This window comes from Oncorhynchus mykiss, chromosome 26 (genome assembly GCF_057628025.1).
Source record: "Oncorhynchus mykiss isolate SJ-2025 chromosome 26, ASM5762802v1, whole genome shotgun sequence".
Classification (NCBI taxonomy): Eukaryota; Metazoa; Chordata; class Actinopteri; order Salmoniformes; family Salmonidae; genus Oncorhynchus; species Oncorhynchus mykiss.
In genome coordinates this window covers 37,657,501-37,669,964 of record NC_143047.1, presented here as the reverse complement: position 1 = coordinate 37,669,964, position 12,464 = coordinate 37,657,501, and positions in this window count along the sequence as shown.

Here is a 12,464-nt window from a genome sequence, read left to right as displayed (position 1 = left end):
GGAGGGGTTGGAGGGATACATATCAAAGTGGTATTAAACACATTGATCCAACATGGTTTAAACTCTGTCTAGCATCATCATAAACCATCCTCCATTTCCCTGCACGATCAGAGAGGAATTCATTTACATAATGAAGCGTCTTCACTATGCTAATTCAGTGCCTGCAGTATGCAAGAGCCACGTATATATGTGTAAGTGTGTGTGTTTGTGTGTGTGTGTGTGTGTGTCTCTTAGCATGTGTGTATGTGCATGCTGTACAAACTAATGGGGGCGAGTAGGGTTTTTAAAAGCCCTCCATACCTGTTGGAGGGTGTGAGAGTGAACCCTAGATGCAGGGGCAGATACACACACTGCCGGAGATAGAGGCTGAGAGAAGACCTCGACCACAGCTCTTCAGTGGCAGACGGGGAACACATCTCAGGAGAAGTTAAGTCACCAACACAGGATAATGGAGAATGAACAGAAGTGCTTTTGAAAAGAAGGGGAATAATAGTAATCTGTTTATATTCCACATCGCTATACTCTATGACTATTTAGAATCTTTTACTGTGAAATAGCGATGACATTTTGCTGCAATGGGACAAACGTCACAAATCAGCCTGTGAATGATGATATTAATGTATGTGTTTTCAACTTTGATTTCAGTTTTATTTATTTGTTATTTTACCAGGTAAGTTGACTGAGAACACATTCTCATTTGCAGCAACAACCTGGGGAATAGTTACAGGGGAGAGGATGGGGATGAATGAGCCACTTGTAAACTGGGGATTATTAGGTGACTGTGATGGTTTGATGGCCAGATTGGGAATTTAGCCAGGACACCGGGGTTAACACCCCTACTCTTACAATAAGTGCCATGGGATCTTTAATGACCACAGAGAGTCAGGACACCAGTTTAACATCCCATTCGAAAGACGGCACCCTACACAGGGCAATGTCCCCAATCACTGCCCTGGGGCATTGGGATATTTTTTAGACCAGAGGAAAGAGTGCCTCCTACTGACCCTCCAACACCACTTCCAGCAGTATCTGGTCTCCCATCCAGGGAATGATCAGGACCAACCCTGCTTAGCTTCAGAAGCAAGCCAGCAGTGGTATGCAGGGTGGTATGCTTCAGTGTTGACATGTCCAGGACACGTTAACCTCTGTCTGTGCGAGCGAACAGGGGCAGCAACAGCAGAGGTAATTGGGCCATGCCGTTCAGTGACCTCTTTGCATAGCTTCCAAATGGTGATTCTGATTGGATGAACTCACCTATGTCAAGGCCTCATACAGGTCCCAACGGTCACCCTGTTCTATGTGACACACACACATACACACACACACATTTGTAAGCTAGAGTAAGTGGTTTTCATTGCCAATTATCTGAAGCGTTTGTTCGCCTCATAACCTACTTGACAACCCTGTCGTCGTTTATTACCGAGTGACGTGAAGAAAAAGGATTCATGCTGTGTCCCTGTTCATTACATGACAGCGATGACAGGTGTGGAGACACGCCCAATCTGCCTCAGTAGGAGATACGTCTGTATGCCTCATACCTGTTTCTGATGCCTTTCTCTGATGATCTGAATCCTGATGTTTCCAGGAGAGAGAGACGAAGAAGAGACGACAAGAGAAACAGCTGCGCAGTGTTTTTATCATGTTTGTGTTTGTCATTCAGAACAGATGTCGCTGTACAACACACACAGAAAGATCTGCGCTACGGCTCGAACAGGAAGCTACAGACCCATTGAGATGTGGAAGTTGTTGCACATTAATGGTTATTCCGCCCCCTGATGTTCATGTACAATTCTCAACTTTATCAATAAAGAACAGAATAAGGGAAATATAAATGTGAATCAATCTTACCACTTATCTGAAAATGTCGGAGGTGCCGTATAGATGTTGTTGTGGACCCTCTGGAGGTCCCGCTGCTCTGCGAAGCGCAAGAAGTATGAATGCTCTGACTTGTAAGTATGAATGTTTATACTATACTATACTGGCCAGTATCATAATCCATATCTATATGCATTCTTTCATCATTACATCCTGATCTGTTCTTTTTCAGTAGTTGTATGAATGAGAGTATGTTGTCATTTTGTTGTACTATCATTTTGTTCCTTCTCTCTCCTCCCTCTAGTTCTGATCACAGGTGATGAGCTGCACCTGTGACAGAAGGGAAGCGTATTTATTCGGGTGCTATGGGGTCAGTCTTCAGTTCTCCTGGGTTCTGGTCCCGGGAGAACAATGACATATGGCGTCTCGGTGAGGAGCCCTTCTGTATTGCCAGCCATAATATCATTTGTTTGTTATATTCAGCCTGAGGACCAAGTAAGATAAAAATAAAAAGTAAAATAAATGTAAAATATGTAAATAAGTAAAGATGTCAAATAAAAATAAGCCATATTAAATCTCCATTTACTTTGTCCATAATACAACGTGGTCCTGAGTTTCATTCAATACGGTCCAGTCAATGGGCTGTCAGTGACATTTGGTGGCAACGGCTCTGAGGATTCTGGTGCGCTAAACAGTAAGCGCACGGACCCCGTTTACAATTCAACACCTGTAGCCTACTTTTGAGGAGACTGTCAGTGAATCAAGTGTAGCCTAGCATAACATGTACAGTGTTCAGCCTACGGCTGCAGCAGAATGCTAATGTCTTGCCCGACGTGGTCTGTGCTTGTTTTGTGATAATAACTTGTGAAGTGAATAAGTGAATTAGCGGCTAATTGCTACGCATGTTTGTTCAGGGTCGCACCGAGCGAGCATCACCTGCCAAGGAGGCGGCGCACCCACACAAATCTAATTAGCTCTGGGCCGTCCTCTGGGGCTGGCATGAAATGGACCATTAGGAGGTCCTAACACGCACGCTCGCACGCACACACACACACACACACACACACACACACACACACACACACACACTGTTGAATGGAGGCGGAAGGGTGGGATGTGTGATGGGTGGAGGGTGTTGTGTGCATTGGAGAGCTTTGTTTCACTGCCAGTGTCTCTAATTGACTGTCACCCTGTCTTCCTCTATATCACATGAGAGAAGGAAGGGCCAGTACTGTCCCCCTACCTTCCTCTATATCACATGAGAGAAGGAAGGGCCAGTACTGTCACCCTACATACCTCTATATCACATGAGAGAAGGAAGGGCCAGGACTGTCCCCCTACCTTCCTCTATATCACATGAGAGAAGGAAGGGACAGTATTGTCCCCCTACCTTCCTCTATATCACATGAGAGAAGGAAGGGACAGTACTGTCCCCCTGTCTTCCTTTACATCACATGAGAGAAGGAAGGGACAGTACTGTCCCCCTGTCTTCCTCTACATCACATGAGAGAAGGAAGGCCCAGTACTGTCCCCCTACCTTCCTCTATATCACATGAGAGAAGGAAGAGCCAGTACTGTCCCCCTGTCTTCCTCTATATCACATGAGAGAAGGAAGGGCCAGTACTGTCCCCCTGTCTTCCTCTATATCACATGAGAGAAGGAAGGGACAGTACTGTCCCCCTGTCTTCCTCTATATCACTCTCTCTCAAGCTTTGACTGTTTCTCTTCACATTAGAATAACGTGTTCAAATCAAACCACTGTAGCAGCTCTATCATTCAGATTGTGCCACACTGTTATTGTTTTACATTCTGTAAAGTGTACAGTATATTGTGAAAGGTTCTCCTATGACAAATAATATGTATAATACATATTTTGTACAATGGTAAGTCTGAGTATAGAATAACTTCTTAGAAAAAGGTACCCAGCTGACTAAACTCAGAACTCTGAAATGCCAGAAAGTATGTTCCAAAAAACAAAATGTGTGAACTAATGCCAATTGAACTATTTTCCTGCCACTTTCCATAATGATATGGTTAATGAATCAGAAAGGGAGGATGAATGAAATTTCATGGAATGAAATTTCATGGATTAATATCTGACTGGCTGGCTCATCCTTCATTGAAAGAAGGTAAAGGCATGATAAAACACTGAGGCAGTTGTTAAAGGCTAATGAACTGCAGCCCACGTGTTAGTTTGAGATCGGACATATTCCACCAGGTCATTTAATGATGTCTACTGTCGTTCCCAATAATGAAATAGGAAGATTGTGACTTGGCCACTAGATGGAGACAGAGCACTGCCGATCCAGTAATGAAATAGGAAGAGGGTGACATGGCCACTAGATGGAGACAGAGCACTGCCGATCCAGTAATGAAATTGGAAGAGGGTGACATGGCCACTAGATGGAGACAGAGCACTGCCGATCCAGTAATGAAATAGGAAGAGGGTGACATGGCCACTAGATGGAGACAGAGCACTGCCGATCCAGTAATGAAATAGGAAGAGGGTGACATGGCCACTAGATGGAGACAGAGCACTGTCAATCTACTTATGCTGTTTCTCTCTCGCTCATATCTTTACATTCCCAAAGCAAGATAAATAAATAAACAAAATTAGATTTTTTGTAAAAAAAAAATTACAATAAACAGTACACTTCCTAAAGTGCCAAAATAATAAAGACATTTCAAATGTCATATTATGTCTATATACAGTGTCGTAATGACGTGCAAATAGTTAAAGTACAAAAGGGAAAATAAATCCACATAAATATAAATTGTATTTACAATGGTGTTTGTTCTTCACTGGTTGCCCTTTTCTTGTGGCAACAGGTCACAAATCTTGCTGCTGTGATGGCACACTGTTGTATTTCACCTGATAGAAATGGGAGTTGATCAAAATTGGGTTTGTTTTCAAATTCTTTTGTGGGTCTGTGTAAAATCTGAGGGAAATATGTGTCTCTAATATGGTCATACATTTGGCAGGAGGTTAGGTAGTACAGCTCAGTTTCCATGTAATTTTGTGGGCAGTGTGCACATAGCCTGTCTTCTCTTGAGTGCCAGGTCTGCCTACGGCGGCCTTTCTCAGTAGCAAGGCTATGCTCACTGAGTCTGTACATACAGTAGTCAAAGATTTGCTTAATTTGGGGTCAGTCACAGTGGCCAGGTATTCTGCCACTGTGTACTATCTGTTTAGGGCCAAATATCACTCTAGTTTGCTCTGCTTTTTTGTAAATTCTTTCCAATGTGTCAAGTAATCATCTTTTTGTTTTCTCATGATTTGGTTGGGTCTAATTGTGTCCTGGGGCTCTGTGGGGTGTGTTTGTGTTTTTGAACAGAGCCCCAGGACCAGCTTGCTGGACTCTTCGCTATGATCCAGAGAGGATGTAAGGCACCGGAACAGCAGGCGGGTCAGCGTCAAGTCAGGAAGAAGTTGATTATCCAGAGAGGGTGTAAGGCACCGGAACAGCAGGCGGGTCAGCGTCAAGTCAGGAAGAAGTTGATTATCCAGAGAGGGTGTAAGGCACCGGAACACCAGGCGGGTCAGAGTCAAGTCAGGAAGAGGTTGATTATCCAGAGAGGGTGTAAGGCACCGGAACAGCAGGCAGGTGAGCGTCAGGTCAGGAAGAGGTTGATTATCCAGAGAGGGTGTAAGGCACCGGAACAGCAGGCAGGTCAGCGTCAGGTCAGGAAGAGGTTGATTATCCAGAGAGGGTGTCAGGCACCGGAACAGCAGGCGAACTCAGGGTCAGGGCAGGAAGAGGTTGATTATCCAGAGAGGGTGTAAGGCACCGGAACAGCAGGCAAACTCAGGGTCAGGGCAGGAAGAGGTTGATAATCCAGAGTAGAGGCAAAGGTAGAGGACGACAGGCAGGCTCAGGGTCAGGGCAGGCAGGAAAGGTCAAAACCGGGAAACTAGAAAACAGGGACTATAGCAAAGACTGGCGCAAGGGGAACCGCTGGCAGGTTGAACGAACAAAACAAACTGGCACAGACAGACAGAAAACACAGGTATAAATACCCAGGGGATAAGTGGGGAAGATGGGAAACACCTGTAGGGGGGTGGAGACAAGGACAAGGACAGGTGAAACAGATCAGGGCGTGACAGTTACATTGTCGTAGTTCTGTCTAGGGGGGCATATGGGGGAGGGAATGCTGTCACCTCCAGGTAGGTGTTTGTCCCCCTGTGTGCTGAGGGTGTCGGGTTCTTGTCCAGTTCTGGCATTTAGGTCGCCACAGACTAGTACATGTCCCTGGGCCTGGAAATGGTTGATCTCCCCTTCTAGGATGGAGAAGCTGTTTTCATTAAAGTATGGGGATTCTAGTGGGGGGATATAGGTAGCACACAGGAGGACATTTTTCTCTGTTGAGATAATTTCCTTATTAATTTCTAGCCAGATGTAAAATGTTCCTGTTTTGCCTAATTTAATAGAGTGGGTTAGGTCTGCTCTTTACCACATTAGCATACCCCCTGAGTCCCTTCCCTCTTTCACACCTGGTAGTTTGGTGGATGGGACGCTCTCTCTTTGCTCTCCCCACCCTCTGAACTTTTCACACTCTTATTACTCACATTATACACACACACACACACACACACACACACACGCACACACACACACACACACACACACACACACACACACACACACACACACACACACACACACACACACACACAGACACACACACACACACACACACACACACTCCATGTAAACCTTTTAGTGTCTGTGTAGGTGTGTCAGGTGGGTGTGGCTGGTCCATCAGCTCAGACACTTAAGTGTGGCGGAGGCAGGAGCAGAGGGAATTATGGAATGGTAGTCGACGGCTGTAGACAAGAAGCCCTGCCGGGATGATTACAGAGGAGTGACGAACCAACGAGACGCTCCAAAACAACAGATAGATAGAGGAAGGAGAGAGTGTCACAGACAGTTTTCTGTTGCACCATTAGGGAGTGTCACAGACAGTTCTCTGTTGCACCATTAGGGAGTGTCACAGACAGTTCTCTGTTGCACCATTAGGGAGTGTCACAGACAGTTCTCTGTTGCACCATTAGGGAGTGTCACAGACAGTTCTCTGTTGCACCATTAGGGAGTGTCACAGACAGTTCTCTGTTGCACCATTAGGGAGTGTCACAGACAGAGGCTCAACGTAGCAGTATAATATCTACCAAAACAAGACAAACTGAGGAGAAAGGCTGTGGGCGAAAGAGACAAAAACACAGGTTTAAAGTTCAGTATTGTTCCAAAGTGAATTATTTGCACGACAAGTACACAAGACAATCGCTTAGAAAAACATATTAACCTACAAATAGACACACTTATCAACAATACAACAGTCTTGTCAAGAAACCTAATGCCTGCAAAGGAAATACTTAGACAACAGTGGCATCTAGTGGACCAACTAGGACATTCACGTCAGTATGTCTACATTCGTATGACCAAATAAACCTGGTCAGATAGATAGGTCCCTCTTTTTGAATGTCCAGTACTTTAAAGCAATCAATATGGGGTTTTAGAAGAAGGAGAGGAAGCTCACTCAATCTGCAGGTTTTGTACCAGTATAGTATGAATACAGAGACTGTCAGCAGTCGCAATTCACATATGTCACCGTCACTGTCAAGCACAATAGAAGAGAACCAACACAGACAGCCACAAACATCTCATAGACAATAGAGCTCCATGTTCACACCTCTGTCTCTGTTGTGATTCATACCAGACAGGACCAGAGGTGCCCAGGCCTTGAGACACCCTCCATCTAACTATCACACTATCACCACCACCCCTGGCTCAATGGGTGCTGATGGTGCAGCGGTATGAGACCAGACAGACATGCACTCTGACAGGGGTGAAGATACACACACACACACACACACACACACACACACACACACACACACACACACACACACACACACACACACACACACACACACACACACACACACACACACACACACACACACACACACACACACACACACACACACACACACACACACACACACACACACACACACACACACACACACACACACACACACACACACACACCCTGTGGCACTAACGCCGGACCTGCCACTCGGACGCTCAGCAAATCAGATGGACAAATCTCCAACAGACTGCTCCTGACAAAGAGATTAACGCCCTGACAGGAGAATTTCAGTGTGTGTGTCCATACACATATGCACACACATACGCGCACACGCAAACACAGGGACACACTGATAATAAATTGGTACAGAACCATCCGGTGAATCTCTAATTGCGTTGACAGCCTAATAATGACTAATCATTTACGATATGAGGTGGGAATGTGGATAGAACTAATAAGATGATGTGTACAGTGCCTTGCGAAAGTATTCGGCCCCTTGAACTTTGCGACCTTTTGCCACATTTCAGGCTTCAAACATAAAGATATAAAACTGTATTTTTTTATGAAGAATCAACAACAAGTGGGACACAATCATGAAGTGGAACGACATTTATTGGATATTTCAAACTTTTTTAACAAATCAAAAACTGAAAAATTGGGCGTGCAAAATTATTCAGCCCCCTTAAGTTAATACTTTGTAGCGCCACCTTTTGCTGTGATTACAGCTGTAAGTCGCTTGGGGTATGTCTCTATCAGTTTTGCACATCGAGAGACTGAACATTTTTCCCATTCCTCCTTGCAAAACAGCTCGAGCTCAGTGAGGTTGGATGGAGAGCATTTGTGAACAGCAGTTTTCAGTTCTTTCCACAGATTCTCGATTGGATTCAGGTCAGGACTTTGACTTGGCCATTCTAACACCTGGATATGTTTATTTTTGAACCATTCCATTGTAGATTTTGCTTTATGTTTTGGATCATTGTCTTGTTGGAAGACAAATCTCCGTCCCAGTCGCATGTCTTTTGCAGACTCCATCAGGTTCTTCCAGAATGGTCCTGTATTTGGCTCCATCCATCTTCCCATCAATTTTAACCATCTTCCCTGTCCCTGCTGAAAAAAAGCAGGCCCAAACCATGATGCTGCCACCACCATGTTTGACAGTGGGTATGGTGTGTTCAGGGTGATGAGCTGTGTTGCTTTTACGCCAAACATAACGTTTTGCATTGTTGCCAAAAAGTTCAATTTTGGTTTCATCTGACCAGAGCACCTTCTTCCACATGTTTGGTGTGTCTCCCAGGTGGCTTGTGGCAAACTTTAAACGACACTTTTTATGGATATCTTTAAGAAATGGCTTTCTTCTTGCCACTCTTCCATAAAGGCCAGATTTGTGCAATATACAGTGCCTTGCGAAAGTATTCGGCCCCCTTGAACTTTGCGACCTTTTGCCACATTTCAGGCTTCAAACATAAAGATATAAAACTGTATTTTTTTGTGAAGAATCAACAACAAGTGGGACACAATCATGAAGTGGAACGACATTTATTGGATATTTCAAACTTTTTTAACAAATCAAAAACTGAAAAATTGGGCGTGCAAAATTATTCAGCCCCTTTACTTTCAGTGCAGCAAACTCTCTCCAGAAGTTCAGTGAGGATCTCTGAATGATCCAATGTTGACCTAAATGACTAATGATGATAAATACAATCCACCTGTGTGTAATCAAGTCTCCGTATAAATGCACCTGCACTGTGATAGTCTCAGAGGTCCGTCAAAAGCGCAGAGAGCATCATGAAGAACAAGGAACACACCAGGCAGGTCCGAGATACTGTTGTGAAGAAGTTTAAAGCCGGATTTGGATACAAAAATATTTCCCAAGCTTTAAACATCCCAAGGAGCACTGTGCAAGCGAAAATATTGAAATGGAAGGAGTATCAGACCACTGCAAATCTGCCAAGACCTGGCCGTCCCTCTAAACTTTCAGCTCATACAAGGAGAAGACTGATCAGAGATGCAGCCAAGAGGCCCATGATCACTCTGGATGAACTGCAGAGATCTACAGCTGAGGTGGGAGACTCTGTCCATAGGACAACAATCAGTCGTATATTGCACAAATCTGGCCTTTATGGAAGAGTGGCAAGAAGAAAGCCATTTCTTAAAGATATCCATAAAAAGTGTTGTTTAAAGTTTGCCACAAGCCACCTGGGAGACACACCAAACATGTGGAAGAAGGTGCTCTGGTCAGATGAAACCAAAATTGAACTTTTTGGCAACAATGCAAAACGTTATGTTTGGCGTAAAAGCAACACAGCTGAACACACCATCCCCACTGTCAAACATGGTGGTGGCAGCATCATGGTTTGGGCCTGCTTTTCTTCAGCAGGGACAGGGAAGATGGTTAAAATTGATGGGAAGATGGATGGAGCCAAATACAGGACCATTCTGGAAGAAAACCTGATGGAGTTTGCAAAAGACCTGAGACTGGGACGGAGATTTGTCTTCCAACAAGACAATGATCCAAAACATAAAGCAAAATCTACAATGGAATGGTTCAAAAATAAACATATCCAGGTGTTAGAATGGCCAAGTCAAAGTCCAGACCTGAATCCAATCGAGAATCTGTGGAAAGAACTGAAAACTGCTGTTCACAAATGCTCTCCATCCAACCTCACTGAGCTCGAGCTGTTTTGCAAGGAGGAATGGAAAAAATGTCAGTCTCTCGATGTGCAAATTGATAGAGACATACCCCAAGCGACTTACAGCTGTAATCGCAGCAAAAGGTGGCGCTGCAAAGTATTAACTTAAGGGGGCTGAATAATTTTGCACGCCCAATTTTTCAGTTTTGATTTGTTAAAAATGTTTGAAATATCCAATAAATGTCGTTCCACTTCATGATTGTGTCCCACTTGTTGTTAATTCTTCACAAACAAATACAGTTTTATGTCTTTATGTTTGAAGCCTGAAATGTGGCAAAAGGTCGCAAAGTTCAAGGGGGCCGAATACTTTCGCAAGGCACTGTATGTGAGCTGTTGTACCTGTTACTGGGGTCTATTCACTGAGTACACTAGAGGGAACTCACCTCCAACCTCCTGTACGGTTGCTGATGGAGGATATTGGCGGCTTTCCAGAACAGAAAGTTGATTAATGTTCTCTCTCTTCCCCTCCTTCCTCCCTCTGTAAAAGCTTCACTTACCTCCTATGGAGAAGAGAGAGAAACAGCATTAGGGAGACGATGGCAGAGCAGGAGAAGACCAGGGGGAATCTCACAGTCGGATGAGCTGAGTAAAGGCCCCCATGTCTGGCCATATGCAGTGTATGTGTGTGTGTGTGTGTGTGTGTGTGTGTGTGTGTGCGTGCGCGCGCGTGCGTGTGCGTGTGAATGTGTGTGTATGTGTTTGTGTCTTCCTCATCAGCAGCTCTGAGACGGAAGTGTGCCTCAAATCTTGAGTACAATAATGAGATAGGATTTGTTAGAGGGGAGGAGAGGTGGGGGGGTTGTTATGGTTGTTAGGGGGAGGAGAGGTGAGAGGGGTTGTTAGGGGGGAGGAGAGATGGGGGGTTGTTAGGGGGGAGGAGAGGTGGGGGGTTGTTATGGTTGTTAGGGGGAGGAGAGATGAGGGAGGTTGTTATGGTTGTTAGGGGGAGGAGAGGTGGGGGGTTGTTAGGGGGGAGGAGAGATGAGGGGGTTGTTATGGTTGTTAGGGGGAGGAGAGGTGAGGGGGGTTGTTAGGGGGGAGGAAAGTTAGGGGGGAGAGGTGATGGGGTTGTTTGGGCGGAGGAACAGATTAGGAGAGGTGACACTGGGTGTAAAGGTACAGGAAAGCTGAGGGCAGGTGAGGGACACTGTATGTAGGGATCAGACTGGGGGTAGGTGAGGGATACTGTATGTAGGGATCAGTGTGGGGGCAGGTGAGGGATACTGTATGTAGGGATCAGACTGGGGGTAGGTGAGGGATACTGTATGTAGGGATCAGTCTGGGGGCAGGTGAGGGATACTGTATGTAGGGATCAGTGTGGGGGCAGGTGAGGGATACTGTATGTAGGGATCAGTCTGGGGGCAGGTGAGGGATACTGTATGTAGGGATCAGTGTGGGGGCAGGTGAGGGATACTGTATGTAGGGATCAGACTGGGGGTAGGTGAGGGATACTGTATGTAGGGATCAGTCTGGGGGCAGGTGAGGGATACTGTATGTAAGGATCAGTCTGGGGGCAGGTGAGGGATACTGTATGTAGGGATCAGACTGGGGGCAGGTGAGGGATACTGTATGTAGGGATCAGACTGGGGGCAGGTGAGGGATACTGTATGTAGGGATCAGTCTGGGGGCAGGTGAGGGATACTGGAAAAGGCTACCTAAGTATGATTCTCAATCAGAGACAACGAACGACACCTGCCTCTGATTGAGAACCATAACAGGCCAAACACATAAACACAACATAGAAAAAAGAACATAGACTACCCACCCCAACTCACGCCCTCACCAAACTAAAACAAAGACATAACAAAGGAACTCAGGTCAGAACGTGACACAGTGTCTGTAGTATTCTCTCTACTAGTCCTTTTACATTGATGTATTTACGTGTAGTACCGTAATGAAACATGTATCACATATTTTGTACTACAATATTTAATGACTGTACGAACAACTACACAGTGAAACTATCGGTATGGTGTGTGTGGCTGATCTAAATGAATGTTCCTATGGTATTTTATGATAAATTAGTCATTTGAACCAATGATTATGCAAGTGCAAGGTTTCTTTAAAGATATGAATGCACAATGCAAT